At 33.4% G+C, this 19,916-nt stretch overlaps 1 protein-coding gene across 1 annotated transcript in view; it reads left to right on the top strand.

Moving 5' to 3' along the window:
• The first annotated feature begins 6,849 nt into the window (after positions 1-6,849).
• Positions 6,850-19,916, top strand: part of LOC145318405 (uncharacterized) — a 35,723-nt gene continuing 22,656 nt past the window's right edge. Inside the window, exon 1 of the mRNA XM_080159696.1 lies at positions 6,850-7,187. The gene's annotated coding sequence lies outside the window, so the exon portion shown is untranslated. The remainder of the gene's footprint in view (positions 7,188-19,916) is intronic.

Here is a 19,916-nt window from a genome sequence, read left to right as displayed (position 1 = left end):
AGCTGAACACAAAAGGATTCATACAGGAGAAAGGCCATACTTTTGTGATACATGTGAAAAATCTTTCTCACAACCAATTCAACGAACTGTCAATAAGAGGATCCATACAGGAGAAAAACAATATTCATGTGATACATGTGAAGAAGCTTTTGTAGAATAAAGAGCAGTAACTCGTCATAAGAAGATCCATACAGAAGAGATACTCTTTTGAATTATGCAAGAAATCTTTTAATGATAGATCAAACTTGACAAGACACAATAAATCTGCTGGACATCTCAACAAGTTAGAATCTACTAAAAATACAGTTTCACTTTCTACATCTACCAGTTTTGTTAATTGTGGTGAAGCTAATATCAAACAAGAGAAGAAAGTAGAAGAAAATCTTGATGAAGATCCTGTATTTATAAATATAGAGGTTGAGAGTGTGGAAGTAATTATAAAAGAGGAAATAAAAGAGGAAGAAGGGATTGAGAGTGAATAATTTGTTTAAGTAGATGAAATAAAAATGTTTGATAAATAAATGAAACGTCTTTTAGCAAGTCTTTTGTTATATATTTACGTTTGTATTTCAGATTTGAAATACGTGTAAATAATATTACTTCTTTAAAACAATTGAAAAGAAAAAATCATAATTCTTTTGAAAAAATGTTAATAAATGACCAAACATACAATTACATACCCAATTTACTCTAACCTATGTTTGATGAATACTAATTGATATAAAATTGTAAAAATTTATAATATTTCAACTAAATCGTGTAGATATTGTTTCTGTTTTTATATTTTTTTCTGCCCTTTTGTGCAAAAGTTTTTATAACTGTTATATCATTTTCTCAAATTTAATTGGTTCTCATAATTAAAATTGTGTTACATGTAAAGATATTATTATATTTATTTTCAGACTGAATTAAAATGAAATAAGACTCATGATCATAAAACTGAATTCAATAGAAACATAAAAGGAAACAGAAATCTAGCTTAAGTTTTATCTTAGCAAATTAAAGTAAGTAAATGTCTGTCTGTCCATTTAAAAAAAATTCACTTACCACTGAAATGATTTAGTTCTCTTTTTAAGGAATCTTTATAAAAGTCTATGTATGTGTTTTTTTGTTGGAGTGTAATACAAACTTATAATGGAAAAAATGTCCATTTATTTTTTTCTTTCATTTATTATATGATGTTTTCTCTCACTATGCCTAATCAAGTTCAGAACCACCCCCCCCCCTCTATATTGTGGGGTAGTCTTTTGTGTTTTACTTTAGGTTAGGTTAGGTTATAATTGGTACAGGGTAGATAAGAATTAATAATTTAGTAAGAATTAATATGATTGGTTAATCTTCCCCCACTCACTCAATCATAGATATAATAATAAAGATTAATTGATTTTCTTCTACTCAAGAATTGCATTAAATAAATGTTTATCTCAGGTGCAAGAACAAAAATTACTCCATCATGATCAAGTGTGATATCTGCTCCAAGGAATTCTCTAGAAAGAGCCATTTAACAATACATATAAGAATTCATACATGAGAAAGGCCATATAAGTGCCATATTTGCTACAGGGAATTCTCTACAAAGGGTAATTTAACATTGCACATGAGGATCCATACAGGAGAGAAACCATATTCTTGTGATATATGTGAAAAAGCTTTCCGTACAAATGATCATTTATTTGGTCATAAGAGGATCCATACAGGAGAAAAGCCATACTCTTGTGATACATGTAATAAGGCTTTCTCAAAACAAAGTGGATCAGCTGAACATAAGAGGATTCATACAGGAGAGAAGCCATACTTCTGTGAATTATGCAAGAAATCTTTTAAGGATAGATCAAACTTGACAAAACACATTAAAACTGCTGGACATCTCAATAAGTTAGAATCTACTAAGAATTTAGTTCCACCTTCTACATCTACCAGTTTTGTTGATTGTGATGAAGCTAACATCAAACTAGAGATGGAAGTAGAAGAAACCCTTGATGAGGATTCTATCTTTATAAATATAGAGGCTGAGAGTGTGGAAGTAATTATAAAAGAGGAAGAATTTGTATAAGTAAATAAACATTTGTTGTAAATGTCTTTTAGCAAGTGCTTTGTTAAAAAATTATTTTTGTATTTAAGATTTGATAAATGTGTAAAGGGGTAGATGCACTAAATGCATTTGAACTTGAATTTTATGAACCACATAATTGAAAAATTTAAATTTTCTACCACTAGTTTTGAAAAAATCAAGACTGAAATCGTGATTTTTACCTAGACAAATTAGAGATTTAGTAAAGTAACTCAATTCTGCCTGGTACTTTATTTTATTTCAAATATTTTTATTGATTGATTAGCCATGGTTTCTTAAGGTTTGGACCTAAGTAGTCATGGAGTAGGCTGAGACACTTTTGCATAGCCACTAGGGCTTTCAAGCTCCACGTTCAAGCACATTATGACTTGACCCGCTATCTCATGAGAGCTACTCATTATTACCTCACCCTAGCCGAGTATGGCAGGTGTCCCAAATTAAGTCACCGTAATGAATGACGCTCTCCGCAGAGGAGCTTGGGATAAGGGTAGTACTGATATTATGTACGTGACTATTGAGTATCCAAACTTACTCAATACTCCCCATTTTTTAGGTCAGTAAAAAACATTTGAATAAAAAAGGCGGCGGTACTGCCGCTCCCGCCGCAGGATGGCTTGTAAGGGGAACGGCGGGAGCGGCGGTACCGCCGCCATTTTTTTTCTCAAATATTTTCTACTGACCTACCTAAAAAGATTTTGTTTCAATATCTTTAAAAGCATAGGAGAGAAACTGAATTTAAGATATATCTTGATAAACGAGAAATTGAAAAAAGTCTTCCTCAGGGTTGGTTATAAGGGGGAAAATTTTTGAAAAAAATAATATGGTCTCAAAAATTTTTGGCGGCGGCGGAAAATGGCGGTGAACGGCGGGAGTACCACTCCCGCCGCCGTTTTTTTTTAAAGATACCAAAACTTGGGGTAAATAGTGATCCAGCCCAAAAGATTTTACCCAATTATCTCTAAAACTAAGGTAGTAGCATCCAAATAAAATTTTAAATTTTTAGAACATGAAAATGAAATTTGATTACATGGAATAATAAATACATTCAAATAAAAACAGGTATTCGGACACTCTCTAGTTATTGGTTTAGGAATTGTAGTGAGGCCATAGGTTATAAGAAGAGATAAAGTATTTATTTTGGGATGTATTTTGGATGTAAAGATGTAGAATAGATTCACGACATGAATTTTAACTTTAATTTAGTAAACAACATATTTTTTTTCTTATGTTACATGCATTTTATATAGGTGTCTTATTTTCACAAAACCAACTTAATTTAAAGGTTCCTAATTTTGCTGTATGAAATAAACTGGATGTTAATCAATACTCTTGTAACCTAACCTTCAATCATTTCTCTGAAATTTTATCTTTAACTATCACAAATGATACGTTTTGGGTGTACCTTTAAAACTGCCTGATAAAAGTTAATTTTTCTTTCAAATATCTTTATTGTCAAACCATTATTATCTAATTCTATAAAAGATATTTCAAGGGTTCATATTCCAAGTATCTTACTTCATTAGAATAATAATTATATGTTATTTTCAGACAGATTATAAAATGAAACATGACTCAAGATTATTTAACTGAATTCAATAGAAGCATAAAAAGATAACAAAAGGTAGGTAAGTTTTAATTGGACAAAGTAAAGAAAGTAAATGTCTGTCTGTTCATATAAAAGAGATTACTTACCAAGCAGAGTAATTCAGTTCTCTTTTGATGGAATCTTTAGGAGTCTAGGTATGTTTTTTTTACTTTTCGTTAAAGTGTAGTACTTACCCTCAATTACCTAGTCAAGCTCAGACACCCCCCGCCCCCTTCTATATATAATCTATCGTGTGTTTGTGTTTTATCTTAGGTAAGGTTAGGTTGAGTTATATAGGGTCAGGGTTGCACCGCAGAGCTAATACACACCAGGTATAGGTCTTGCATGGGATGGCTCCAGAAGGGGTAAGGCATGAAAACAAATTTTAAAAATTGATTGAAACAAAAGGTACCTAAGCTTAAAAAAGGTGAAAAAAAGGGAGAGGTTTTAATGCTCATAATCAATGATTAAATGGCACTTAGGATTCGAATTTCGATCTGAAATTTTGCATGAATAATCCTTGGTAGGTTTATTTTTCCTAAATCGAACAAAAAGTTGGAAAAGTGAATTTCAATCTGAAATTTTGCATGAATAATCCTTGGTAGGTTTTATTTTCCCTAAATCGAATAAAGAGTTGGAAAAGTAACCGCTGACGGCTGGCAGCTCAGCCGTTTTGCCTTCTTTTAGCTATCTTCAGGGCAAATTAGTTACGAAACCTATCTCCACATAATACTACGTATCATTTAACATTAATTAAACCAAAAATATGTTTTAAAAAGTTGATTCCTACGTAATTAATGATGAATTTGCCCTGAAAATAGGCAAAAACGGCTGAGCTGCCAGCTGTTACTTTTCCAACTTTTGTTCAATTTAGGGAAAATGGACCTACCAAGGATTACTCATGCAAAATTTTAGATCGAAATTCGAATTGTAAGTGCCATTTACTCATTCGCTGAAATAATTGAGTGTTTATTGCCAAAGGAATATGGAATATTTGTCTGTCTATTAATCTCAAATTTTGCGCATTTCCAATATAAATTGTTAAAAGCTAAAGAAAATAAACTTTATTTGTTCTTTACAGAATAATTGGATGTCTCTTTGTAAAAATAGTAAAATGTGTGCAATTTAGACTTTCTATGGGGTTAATTGTGTCTATACACAAATGAACACAGTAAACTTTTTTTCCATGGGAAAAAATATGCGACAAGTCATATAGTTAAAGCATTTTTATTTAGGTATAATAGATTTGAAAAGGTTTAAGTGGCTTATTTTAGATTGAAATCAAAATTTAAATATAATGTAGATATTTTTACCTCCTTCAAATTTTGTAATATTTTAAGGTTGAATCAACTGTCCTGACCATGAATACTTACCAGACAGATGGAAAACAATTCAAATGTGAAATATGTAACATGACATTCTCACACATTGATAGCTTCACCAGCCATGTTGATATTCATTCTTTATCAAGTAATTTAGCTATCCATAATGATGAGCGAAAAAAAATTGATTTTTTTGAAAAGACAATTTCAAACAACAGTGCTTTAGCAAGCCACAGAAGAATCTATTCTGGTGATAAACAATACTCTTGTGATACTTGTAAAAAGACTTTCTCACGATTAAGTACTTTAACTGTTCATAAGAGGATCCATACAGGAGAGAAACCATACTCTTGTGATACATGTGAAAAGTCTTTTTGTTCCAATAGTGATTTAACTCGTCATAGGAGGACCCACACAAAAGAGAAGCCATTTAAATGTGATATATGTGAAAAGGCTTTTTCACAACAAATTAACTTAATTCTACATAAAAGGATTCACACTGGTGAGAAGCCATACTCTTGTAATACATGTAATAAGGCATTCAAACAGCAAACTGAATTTACTATGCACAAGAGAGTCCATACAGGAGAGAAGCCATACTCTTGTGTTACATGTAAAAAGTCTTTCTCACAACAAAGTGCATGAACTGTACATAAGAGGATCCACACAGGAGAGAAGCCATACTCTTGTGAATTATGCCAGAAATTTTATTCCTCCAGTTCAAACATGAGAATACATAATAAATCACCTGGACATCTCAAGAAGTTAAAATCTATTAAGAATACAGTTCCACTTTCTACTTCTACCAGTTTTGTTGATTGTGGTGAAGCTAATATTAAACTTGAAATAAAAGAAGAAGAAACTCCTGAAAATGATTCTCTCACTATTAAGATGAAGGCTGAAACTTCTGCTTTTGTTGCTTGTAGTGAAGTTCCAAATGAAAAATCTTTCTCATGTGATGTTTGTTTTAAAATATTCAAATCCAAAGAAATCTTAAGTATCCACAAATATTTACATACAGAACCAAAAATTAAAACAGAGATAAAAGAAGAAGAAACTCTAGTTGAAGATCCTCTCTCTATCAACATGGAGGCTGAGAATAATGAAGAAAGCATAAAACAGGAAATAGAAGGAGAAAGTCAGGTTAAAGATTGTATTGATATCGTAGAGCATAAAATTGAAACACAATGAACAATTGGTTGTGTGAAATAACAAAGAGGGAGGTCATTTTCTAGTAAATCCCGTAAAGGTGTGTGTTATAAGGCCTAAAAATAGTAGTAGAACGATAAGGTGCTCTATATATTTGTATTTCCTATTGAATAGAACAATAGGGAAGAATTTTTTTTTTTTTTTTTTTTGATAATCGTACCTGGAATATCTTTAAAAAATAAGAAATTTCTATCAAACGCTTTGTTTGGCTCAAACTGACACAAATAAAAAAAATATAATTATAATAAATCAACCTGTAAAGAATGACTTCTTCCTTTGTTTAATGGTATAGATTGTTCTTAACCTTTACCTTGTACCTATAGAAAACATTATTATTATAATTATATTTTTTTTTAATTTTTGTCAGTTTGAGCCAAACAAAGCGTTTAATAGAAATTTCGTATTTTTTCAAGATATTCCAGGTACGGTTATCAAAAAAAAAAAAAAAATTTCCCTATTGTTCTATTCAATAGGGAATACAAATATATAGAGCACCTTATCGTTCTACTACTATTTTTAGGCCTTATAACACACACCTTTACGGGATTTACTAGAAAATGACCTCCCTCTTTTGTAAATATTGTATTATTTTTAATGTAAATAATATGGGAGGGGGGGAGGGGAGTTTTGCCACTTTCACTTAATCCATCATTATTAGGCTTTATATTAATGTTAGACTATAGGTTATTTGGGATAAAACTTTATCTTTAGGTTGTATTACTTTATTACCTAGGCAAATAATCCTGGAGTAAGTAAAAAATGGCAAAACTCCCCCTCCCTCCCCCCTCCCAACACTTACTTTATTTTTATAAGATCTGTATATATTATTTTTCTTCTATTGCTTGTTATTTAAGATTATTTGGTTAAAAATATTTTTTTTCTCTTTTGCAAATCAAAATCATTTTTTGTACCTTTTGATTTTTTTCAGATAACGGATGACAATGAAATGAAAGTAGAATTCTTGCAGACTTCATTTGAATAAATAGCTAAGATAAATCAGGTAAATGTGATTACTTTCATTAACCCTTAACAGTCGGGCCCCTTGCCGCTCCTTTATCGGTCGAGGGGGGGGGGGGTTGTAACCTCCTTCAAATTAAGTATTAAACCTCCCAGAAACTATGACAAGCTACCCTGTAAAGGAGAATCACATTGGTTCAGCGGTTAGCGAGATCCTTTGGAACAGACAAACAAACAGAATCCTGTTACTTTATTATAAGGATGTAAGGGCATCTTGTTTAAATTTCATATCATATTTTAAATGGAAAGCAAATCTACAATATTGTTATCTGTCAGTTTATACGCATCAAATTACCTTTGAATTATTTTCTTTTTAAAACAGCTGATTTCATATAAATAAAGAATATTTTCTCTACCTATTTTAAAGTTAGTATATTTTTCTTTCTAATTTCCCACAGGGATATAAAGGGATAAGACAATGGCCGATAATTTGATGTACACCTCGAATGTTAATTCATAAATTTACCCCTTCTGTAAATATCAATTTTTGGTTGAAACGTTTGAATACTCTACTTAATATACCCATAACCAATCGGAATGCATTTATAGTCCCCAAAGTTGTTGGTCAAACGAAAAAGAAAACGTAATTATAAAACTTTGGGGACTAGTGTAATAATGAGCTCAATGTCTCCTCCCTCCCTGAATTTGCCACCATTATCTTTATCTAAAATAACATCATATCATATTTGCTTGTCCAGTTTCTGATAAAAAAGTTAATGTTTCTTTGTCCTACCGTTTCAGAGCTTCGCTTTTTTGGATGTTGTCATTCTTATTTTGTAAATAATTTACCGACCATTTCCGAATATCACAACTACTCTATATATCACTTGATGTGTTGGTCTGTCTGTACTGCTCTGATTAAAATTTGTATAAGAAATATGCAGGGATAAGACAATGGCCAATAAATTGATGTACATCCCCAATAATGAATCATGAAATTACACCTCTTTTAGATTAAAATTAGTGGTTGAAACTTTTAAAACTCAACTTAATAAACCAAACAAAATTTAGTAAAACTCTCCAAAAGTTGTTAAGCCAACGAAATATAAAACGTTACTTTGAAACTTTGGGAACTAGTTTAATAAACAGTCCATCGTTCCCTCACTTGCTGAGAAATATGCATTTTCTCATCTTTTATCAAAGACTAGCGGTTTCGCCCCTAGCCTCTAGGGGCTTTGCCCCAAGAGGTGATAAAAAAATTAAGGCGAAATTCGTTAAAGGACCAAGGAAATCTTCTACAAAACATAAAGGACCAAGGAAATCTTCTACAAAACATAAAGGACCAAGGAAATCTTCTGCAAAAAAAAATAAAAATAAAAAAAATAAAAATAAATAAAAAAAAAATAAAATAAAAATAAATGGGGGGGGGGTTGTTTTTTGGGGGGTTGGGGGTGTCCCACCCCCCAAGAAAATAGCTTAAAACCACCACAGGACCAATAGGTATATACCCTGAAGAGTAGAATCCGATCGGTTGAGTGATTACCGAGATCTTAAGCTTCAGACGGACGGACAGACAGACGGACGGACAGACATCAAGCTACTTTGTATTATAGATAGATTGCTGAAGTTTTGTGTGAATTTTCTGACATTTTGTTTTGTTCAGGTTGTTTTATAGATGATGTCATCAATAAATTTTTTTCTATAATGACATTTTTTTGTATTCATCGCCAAAATTATTGAAATATTACTCCGTCCATTTCTCATTAAATTAAAATGTATAGAGTAGGTTAAACATAAAAGGAAAGGAGCTAAATAACCAAATCAATATCTGTGCACAATAATAATGAAAACTGACAAAATATATAAAACCATTAACTTTACTCTTAAGTTTAAATGCATTTATACCATTATTTATATCCATTTCACTTCCGCCGTAAGATCCCTGAAATGCTACGATTTCTTAATTATTTATAGTTTTATACACTTTTTAGTGTTTATTGGATATTATTCTTTCCTAGAAATTTCTGTACAACTATATTTTGTTTCTTTAATTATAAAAATAATTTCAGGAGACTGAGAGTATACCATCATGTATACCTGTCATATTTGCAACAAGAATATTTCATTGAAATCTAACTTGGTTGTTCACATGAGAGTTCATTTTTTTTTATAATAATTAATATAATATCTATATCAGTTACTTAAGTTCTCAAATTTAAAATATAGCTTGAATTTTCTAAAGAATAATTCTTACAACATTTCTGTACGAACACCTTGGCTGACCGTAATATCATGTTACCAGTTACTTACCACCACCCCCCCCCCCCCCATATTCCGAGGGTTAATCCCCATAAATCATACATTTAAATAAATACAGGAGACTTTATAATAATAATACTCGAGTCCCCTCCCTCCTCTTTACTACTTACTAGTAATATAAATAAAGACATCTTCTTAGCTTTAACTTTACCAATTCCGAGCCTAACCAAGGAGAGCGCAAAATCTGTCGGACGACACGAAACAAACAGACCAATGAGAGTTCGAGTTGGGTGGGTTAGCGTTGCAACTACAGGGTGCGCCACATAAAACCGGACTTTTTCTAATTTGTGAACAAATGAACATAAAATCACCAATTTTAAAGATTTTATTAAATTTTAAAAACTGGGAAGCTAACTAGGTATATGACTATTAGATCATTCAATAAAATCGCCTTCAGGATCAATCACCGCCTCTACCCGCCTCCTCAACCGCCGGCACGCCCAGGTCAAAATGTACCTGTCCAAGTTGGCGAAGTTTTCCTTGAAAGTGGCAATAAGGGAGGTCTTTGTAGTATGGGCACGTCTATTGGTGTATGCTTCAAAGTAGCTCCAGGCCCAAAAGTCCATTGAATTAAGATCAGGCTGCTGGAAGGCCCCATTCCCTTAGAAAAATGAGTAACCGCAGGATCCAAATTCACCCAACTTTCAAGCTGCCCTTCAACATGGCCGCTCTTATTTGGGCCACAGTTGAGCTAGAACGACGTTCTATACCTTTTAGGAAATGGCATGAAGATTCAGCCAGGGTTGTCAGTTCAATCTATAGTCTAAAATGAGTTTTTAAGTTCCATATGGGTATCTTACGTCGAGAATCAAGAAATTTTCACGATTTTTGACGTTTTTGACATCTTTAAATCTGCCACGTTTCACTCTGCCTGAGTACTACAGCCAAGCCATTTGAGATAGAGAGCTCTAGTCTTTTTTATTGTCTTACTTGTGTATCTAACAGTATCCCCAGCAAGTTACATAACTCTACCTCATCTACTGATGGGCTGAGGTCCGATTTAGTGGGCCATAGTCGAGAATCTAGATAATACCACCAGCGCATTTCGAATCTGCCTTGTTGAACATAAGAGCGGCCAGCTCGGAGTACGAGCCCATCTTCGTCCAAAGATTTTTTTGTTCTTTTAAGTCATTACCTAAGGTTTTTATAGTGGGGTCAAACGTCCTGATTGGTCAAGTAGTTTTGACACTATGGCCGTTTAAAAAAAGTCCGGTTTTATGTGGCGCACCCTGTATATAATATTTACTTATAATTTTGATTATACTTATACATTTATGCTTATGTTAATGTTTGATTGTACTACCATTTCGCTTTTATGGATGTTGTGATCCTTGTTGATATAATTAAACCTTAAAAATATTCCTCACCCCCCCCCCCCCTTCATATTCATATTTGACTTGCAACTTTGGATGGAAGGAAATAATACCCTTTAGGATTTAACTTTCATTTGACCTATACTGAACTCCCCCCCCCCCATCTCTTTTAGCAAAAGTTGACCGATGATCATTCATCATATATTATACATCATAATAGGGGGAGGGGAGGGATCTTTTACTTACAACGAGACTTAAATAAATATAAGAAGAGTATTTGTAGTAATTGTAGTAAAAAAAGGGGTAAATTTGTGTATTAATATTAGCGATGTACATCAATTTATCGGCCATTGTCTTATCAATTTAGATCTCTGATCAATATCCTTGTCAACATGCAATTTTATTGGTTTATATCGACTACAAGAAGAGAAAAATGTAGGTTGCAATATTCCCTCACTTTTGTTGGTCGGGATGGAAGGGAAGGGGTAAAGAAGAGGAATGGGGGAGATATAAATTTTAGCCCGCCGAATAGTTCACTTTTTAATAGAACATAAAAATCTGATGTAATGTCCAAGTAATTATAAATCCATTTTAAAGTCGATACTATCCCAAAAAAGGACCACTGCACTGTTAAGGACATTTGATAATTAATGACACAAGTTCTCAAAGTTTTATTAATAAGTTTTTTTACTCGTAGGTTAACAAAATTGAATTGTGATTGGTAGGGTCCGAACTTGTAGTGCCCAATCTTTTCAACCAATGTTTTATATTGTATAGATTTTTATTTATAATTTTTGGTGATGTACATCAATGCAAAGTCCATTTTCTAATCCCCTCAGATTCCTGGGTATGAACCATAGATTATTTGTGTGTGTGTCCATTCCATTTTAGAGGCGCTACTACAACGGAAATATTATTACTTGGATGCTGCATCATATTTTCATGTATTCTGATAAAGTGAAACTCATAGCTGGCTAAAATAACCATACCCCCCACCCCCCAATCTACCCACTCCCCTTCTACTAGATGAACTAATGAACAATAAACGAGTTCTATGTTAGCAAGCTAAATTAACTACAAAGGGGGGGGGGCGAAAGTGACACTTTTTGAAACCAAAACTAAGAGTCAACAAAGGAACTCAACTAAAAAAAGGGTTACAGGTCTGAGATTTTGCATGGCAGTTGCTTTATAGGGGTACAATATGGAACTGTGAAGAAACGGCGGCGCAACCGCCGAAAACCGCCGTTTCCCGCCGTAATTTTTGTTGCCTTTTCTCTGCGGTTTTCGGCGGTTGCGCCGCCGTTTCTTCACAGTTCCATATTGTACCCCTATAAAGCAACTGCCATGCAAAATGTCAGACCTGTAACTCTTTTTTTAGTTGAGTTCCTTTGACTTTTAGTTTTGGTTTCAAAAAGTGTCACTTTCGCCCCCCCCCCTTTTCTTTCTCAATATATCCATGTATATTTCATATTATTTCATTGTTTGTCCATTTTTAAAAACCCGGAAGGCAAGTAGGGATTGAATGGACTGTAAAGTGTAAATTATACTGGTACCCAACCTTTTATAATCACGTTTTCTCATTCGTTTGATTGGACTTATAACTGTATTATTTTTGACAAAATCATACGTCATTTTTTTGTAAAATTGTTAAATACAGAATACTGTTTAAAGGACATACCTAACCGTAATTGACGGACATACCGACTCTAATCATAGAAAAGCTCTGCTTTATTAAAAGTAAGGTTTCCAGTTCGACCCCTTGCTCAAATCAAAACCTCAACTTCTTTTCTATTATAAGAGTCGGTCTGTACGTCTGTAACAGTTAGCTCTTTTCGTTATTAGAATGTCCGTATGTCCATTTCAAACATGTTGATTTTCAAGTTTTTCAACATCAAATTTTTATGCATTATAATTATCTGAATGATATGATTTTTGGAATACAGATTCCTAGAACAACAATGTATAATGTTATTCAGTTCTGACACTCTACAGGTGTTAATGTTTGTTTGTCCTACTATTTCAGAGCTTCCCTTTCATGGATGTTGTCATTCTGTTTTTATAACTTTTATAAATGCTCATATTAAAATTAAAATTTAGAAAGCGTAACAACTCTGTAATGGTTACCAGAATGTCCGTACAACTATTTTAAACATGTTGATTTTTTTATTTTATTACATACAAAATGATATTTTATTTTTCTAACAAAAATAGCTGTTTTAATGCACACAAAAATTATTGCATGAGAATACTGAAGGGGTTGGAAAGACAAAAGTATAAGTAGAGATTCTATATATAACATATCTCCGCCCATTTCCCTATCCAATTTAAATTTTAGCTAACAAAAAATAGCTATTTGTTCTGAACGGACGGAACGATCCTAATCATAGAAAGCTTCGCTTAAAAAAAAGCTTATTATATAAGTTTTACAAGCAGAGAATCAATACAAAACAAACAGATTCTATTTAAAAAAAAAGATTAATTTTGCAGATTTGTAATTGATTGCTTTCTACCTATTCCCTAGAAAGGTCCAGGTCATGCTCTAACTAAGGATCTCACTAACCACTGAACCAATGAACAATAAAGCTTCTTAATTAAGTGAAAAGTTAAATTTTGTTTCTTTTAACTTTTAAAACTGCTCATATTTAAACATATCAAGTTCCTATTGTAAAGATTTATGGGAAGGGGTGTTAATTATATCTACTGCTGTTAAAAACAAAGCTTTTCTATAATTGGGGTTGGTTTCACGTCTGTCCGTCTGTACATCTAGAACCGATAGATTAAGAAAGTGGAACAACTTTATAATATTGTTGATAAACCCTCCGATTTCCTTTATTTGGCTAAAGTTAAACAGAGTTGCCCCCCCCCCCCCCATATCCAATTGAATATGATTTACTACTATTTTCTGCCAAAATAAAAGTAAAAGGTAAAACATGGACAATAATAGTTATTTCTTTCATTGTATTATAAACGGCTTTCTGCGGATATAGAATGTACAATTATAAGATTAAAACCAGTTTTTTTAGCCCCGAGGTGCCGAAGAAAAAAACTAATTCTATATTCTAATCTCCCTCCCCCTCCCTATAAAAAAAGTTGCTCTTAAGAATTCATTTGTAGTTCAGGAAGGGAGCAGAGAAAATAAGAACGGCTTGTTTTTTTCCTATGCCTTGTAAAGTAAATCATATTCAATTGAATATGGGGGGGGGGGGTAAAAAACCCTGTGAACACACCCCACCCCCCATAATCCTATACAATAGGAAGTTTAAATATGAGCATTTATAGAAACAACAAGGATGACAACATCCATAAAAGCGAAGCGCTGAACTGGTAGGACAAACGGACATTAACACTTGTATAGTGTCAAAATTGAATAATCAGATTATAAATGTATAAGAGTCGATGCAAAATTGATTATAGAGTTGCTACGCTTTCTAAATCTTACCTAATTACTGCAGGAATCATCATGCAAAGTTTGTAATCGATAGGACAATTCTAACATGCCTAAATTAACAAAAAAAGCTATCCGTTACGGACGGACGTACGGAGTGACGGACGGACGTATGGACGGACCGACCCTAAATATAGAAAAGCTTCGCTTTTAAAAATTAACTTTTATGTGAGACAATGTTAGATATACCTTTGTAAGAATGTGTTTCTAAGGACTAATTTTTAAAAGCGAAGCTTTTCTATAATCAAGGCCGCTCCGTTCTTTACTGATATCTCTTATCATAATTTTCTTTTCTATAATTGGGGTTGGTTGCACGTACGTCCGTCTGTACATCTGGAACAGATAGATTTTTTAGAATTTAGGCATGTTAGTATTGTTCTATTGTACAATTTAGAAAGCATAGCAACTCTATAATATTCACTTATAATTTAGTTTTCACTTAAACATTTATATTCTGATTATTCAGTTATAACAACAGACAAAATACAAGTGTTAATGTTTGTTTGTACTACTATTTTGCTTTTAAGGAAGTTGTCATACTTGTTTTTTATCTCTCATTTGATTCTTAATCCTCTCCCTCTCCCATATGTTGACCCGTTTATTAAGATGAACTGTTAAAGAGGGGGGGGGGGGGGGGGTGGAGTATTATCATAAGAACCTCATAAAAAGGAGGGAAATTTTAACTGAAGATAAATTTTTTTCTGCAGTGCCGTTACTTTACAAATACGAACTGTAAAATTACAAGTCAAACCAGGGGCGTCCAAGCTTTTTATTTTGGGGGGGGTAAAAAATTTTTAGGGGGGGGGTAATTCGTGTTTGGGGGGGGTAAAATGGCGCGCGAAGCGCGCCGCAAATTTTTTTTACCCCCCCCAAAATTTTTACCCCGGGGGTAAAATTTGCTTGGGGGGGGTAATTACCCCCCCTGAAATCTGTTGGCAGGGGTAAATTTAGTTTACCCCCCCCAAAATTTACCCCCGGGGTAAAATTTTTGGGGGGGGTAATTTAAATTGTATTAAATATATAGTATTAGAAATGCGCGCGAAGCGCGCAAAAATTTTTTTTATTAGAGATTTTTTATTTTGGGGGGGGTAAATACCCCCTCCTTAATGGTTGGGGGTGCCTACGGCACCCCCAGGGTAGGGGTAAATTTTGAATGGGGGGGGTAAAATGAAAAAAATTTTGGGGGTGCCTACGGCACCCCCAAAATCGTTTGGGGGTGCCAATTGGCCCATTACCCCCCCCCTTGGACGCCTATGAGTCAAACAAGATAAAGTGGTTCTTTGACAATCACTATTTAATCTGGACAACATTTTGCTTCAGTAAACAATGTTTATACTTTATAATGACGTGCATATTAAGTAAATATTAAGTAAAAAAACCTTTCAGTGTTAAAAATCTTATCTATTATACAAATTTTATATCTATTTAAATTTTTTTCATGTATTTAATTCCATTATTTTTTTCATGTATATTTCAACAAAAAAAAAAATTTGCTAGAAATTTTTTTTTGTAATATGCGAAGGTTCCGTGATCATATGAACAGGCTATTTTATTTGAGAAATCCACTATTTTTAAAAAAACTCAAATTGCCCAATAAAATTAAACGGTCTAGCTAAGTTTTTGAAAGGGATAATTAGTGATTTACAACGATATCCTGGCCGTATGAGAATGTATAGCTATTTCAATATTTATCAAATACCTATTTAACCCCTTTCTTTCACACGTTTAACCCCCAGTATGAAAATTAGGGAATTTAGCAATATTTGGCACCAATTTTAATATTTTGAAGCCGTAAATTAGTTTTTGAAACTAACGATATGACTGCTGGGAAGGGGTCGTTATCACTTGTTGATGTAATACATTTTGGTTTAATGAAGACTAAAAATATATTGTCTTTTGTTCATGATTTCATCTGGTCTCTTAAACATAAAATGCACATTAGAAAGAAGATTGATATTTTAAATAGCTGTCCTAAATGTAAAGCTATTGAAGTTTCAGCAGGAGTACTAACAGAGTATAAGAAAACTCTCCAAGCTGAATCTTTCAATTATCTTCTCCGCCTTGAAACTGAACGGCTACAAAAAAGCTCACCCAAAAGCAAGCTTGATTCTTTTGTATTGAAAGAAGGAATTTTGTACGTTCATGGAAGACTACCAGAAGAAACTGAAATCTCTACTAAAGATCTTGACTTTAAAGTGTTCTTTGATAACATGGATATTAAGGGTGTCTTACCTGTTGTATCTGCAAACTCAGACATTTTCTATGCCATATTAATGCACATTCATCATAAAGTTAGAAAACATGCTGGAAATGAAATCACACTTAGAGAAATTGCTAAGATCGTGTTTCCAATTCACAATGCATGCCGTATCATCCAGATTGTGAGAAAGAATTGTCCTAGATGTAGGTTATTGATCAGAAAAACACTTGAATTATCAATGGGAAATCACCCAGATGCCAGACTTACTGTTACCCCGTGCTTCTATAACTGTATGATGGACATCTGTTATGGCTTTCCTGGTAAGCCTCACAATAATTCTAGAATATCTATAAAGATATATGCCCTTGTAATTTGTTGTTTATTTACCTCAGCTACATCCATACTAGCTCTTGAGTCACTAGAAACTCAACATATTGTCATGGCACTTGAAAGACATAGCTCAAGGCATGGTGTACCAGCAACTATATTTGTTGATTGTGGCACTCAGCTAATAGGGCTTCAATCAGCTCAAATGAACTTGAGAGATGCTAATCACCAACTGAGAGAGTCGATTGGTTTAGAAATCATTCCATCAACTGCTAAGTCTCATGTAGAGAGAGGTCGTGTAGAAAGGAAAATAAGAACCCTTAGAGAAATGCTAGTCAAGACTGCTACAAATACTGATGTATCTATGACAGCATTGCAATGGGAAACTGTGTTTGCTAAAATGAGCTCTGAAATTGATGAACTTCCCATAGCTAGACCTGATGGTTCCTCAAATGATGATGCAGGATGGGGATTACTCACTCCTAACAGATTCAAACTTGGAAAAGCAAATAATAGAGCTATTGAAGGTTCACTATTGATATCTCCTAGTACAGGGCCATCCCAATTGCTAAACAAAATCAAGGATATACAAACCTACTGGTATCAGCTTCTACTGGATCGCTTGCATGTTCTTATACCTTCCCCGCCTAAATGGAATAAAACAGACTTGCTGAACAAGGGAGACATAGTTGTCTTAAGACTGAAAGATAATCCAAACTCTAAAATGGAGAAATGGGTTGTTGGTAAGGTCACAGATATTCAGAAAGAAGGTCGTAAAATCCTATGTTCCTACCCTACCTATGTTTCTGGAAAGGATAATGTAAAATGGTCAACTGTCTTCAGATCACCAAGAGATTTGTGTATTATCTCCAGAGAATCTGAAATTCCACTGAACTCTCAAGAATTCTTCAATAGAGTAAAAATAATTTCCTAATTTACTATATCCTTTGTGTATATATTGTATATTAAAACTATATTTTATACTTATTGCACTCACTTTAATTTTATTGTGATTTTAACCTATCTAATGATGTTTTATCATATGTTTTACATGAATTAATAATTTTATCTATTTGATTCTATCTTTATTGTGAAATGTGATGTTTTAACCATATACTTCAATAAATATTGAATATACCAACATTTTCTTATTCTGCCACTTAACAGTCTATAGAATCAGCACTTTAAATTCTACTGAAAAAAAAAAAAAAATATATTATAAATAGGTTTTTATAAAACTGTTTACTTATTTAAGATTAATAAAATGAGTATTCTTGAATGTGACCAGCTGTCATACTATGACAGAAGGCAGCTGTACAGAGATCCTAAGGATTCTACTGCTCCAGAGTTGTTTTTGACAACTGTTAATCAAAGAGATGATTACTCCAATATGAGATGTTTATATCAAGATCATCTTACGAGCCTTCTTGTTGAACCAGTTTATCAAGATATTGAAACATACCTTGTACATGATGAGCTTCAAAATTGTGATGATCCCTGGGATGTTTCCAATCTTATGCCTAGAAGGATGACCTTGAAAAATGCTCTAAAAATTGACCAAATGAATACCAAGTCATGGACTCAACCTTGTCTGGATAATAATAGAAAACGAAAAGCATTTACAATCAATGAAGTTTCTGTCACTGATTATAGGAGATTTGATTTTGAGAGGATTATGAAGGCCAATGATCATATTCAGCAAGATGCTAGAAACCTAATTTTAAACTCAACAGCTCTACCCTTCTCAGTTGAAACTATCAGAGTTCCTACTAAGGTCTACAGAGAGCTATCAAAGGATCATCCAGCAGAAACTGTGATTGAATTTGAGTATGATCCATCTGATCTAGATTATGTCAATGTTGCCTCCAGACTAATAGTTGGGTATGGAAGAAATGCTGCTGTTGCAATTGGTTTTGGATTTACTGAGGTTGACTTTGATGCAAATAACTCTGATATAAGGAAGTATGTCTTTAAGTACTCTGCCCTGCCAGAAGATATTTCAAAGTTTCTCAGAAAGCTCCCTCCTTTGTATTCTGTCAATGCTAAAAGTCAAATTAGGTCTCTAAATGCAGTACTAACTGATCTCTATAACATTTACATGAAATTCAGTATTTTTGAACTTGGTTCTTTAGCCATAGCTACTGGCTGTATCATGAATGATTATAGTTTATTTGCCTTCAGTGCCATTATGCATAATAAGCCCTTTCCTGTAGGCATTGACTCCATGGATCAAAAATGGGCAAGAAATTGGGATGAGCTACCTAGCAGTATGAAACAGTATGTCAGGGATAAATTTCAGTTAATGTATGATTCCTATGTTACATTATCTGGACTACTCCTACGAAATATATTTCCTGATCCTGATATCACACTAACTGTTACTGAGCTATCTCAACCAGCATTTGTTAGTTGGTTTTTTCACTTTGTGGCACTTGCATTATCAGAAGCCAATCTGACCAATCCTACCAGCCAAACTTCTACCAGATTTGATATGATTTTAGAGCTTGGACCAGATACAGGTCTTCTTGGTGTCCTTGCAGATCTTATTATCAAGACTCCAGCAGCTAACTTTGGTGGTGCCAGATACCTTCATCATGCAAGATATCAATTCCTTGTGAGGCAATATTACACATTGTGTAATATCAAATTATACAAATATCCTGGAGAATCCCCAAATACTTCCAAGAATCTGGACAATGACCGCTATCTATTGATGTACAATCGTGAATATGTCAATGACTCTGGTGAGCCTGCCTTTTCAGTTGGTCTACTTCCAAGTCCTCAATTTGTAAAGTCTTTATTCTCATTTGATCCTGAAATAGATGATGTCATTAGTTTTGAATATTACAATGGAAGAAACTTGGCTGCAGATCTGAAGGAATGGGGAAGGCTGAATGTTGAAAAGATTCCTGATTTGTTTAATATGCTTCGTGAACTAAGTGTTGAAGATTTGGGAAAATTCTGGATTAGCAAAATTGGAACATATACTCACCTTTCAAATACTTATTTCAATGTTATGAATGTTCGCATTGTTGTTCCTGATCTTGAGAGATCCCTGAGGATGAGAAAGGAAAGAATTGAGGAAGAATATAAAAGTTCTGCTTCAAAATTATTACTCAAGGCACAAGAACACAGACTCAACATTGTACATCATGCTTCTGTTTCACA

Source organism: Acartia tonsa, chromosome 4 (assembly GCF_053477335.1).
Source record: "Acartia tonsa isolate MP-2025a chromosome 4, ASM5347733v1, whole genome shotgun sequence".
Taxonomy (NCBI): Eukaryota; Metazoa; Arthropoda; class Copepoda; order Calanoida; family Acartiidae; genus Acartia; species Acartia tonsa.
This window is presented reverse-complemented; position numbering and strand designations above follow the sequence as displayed.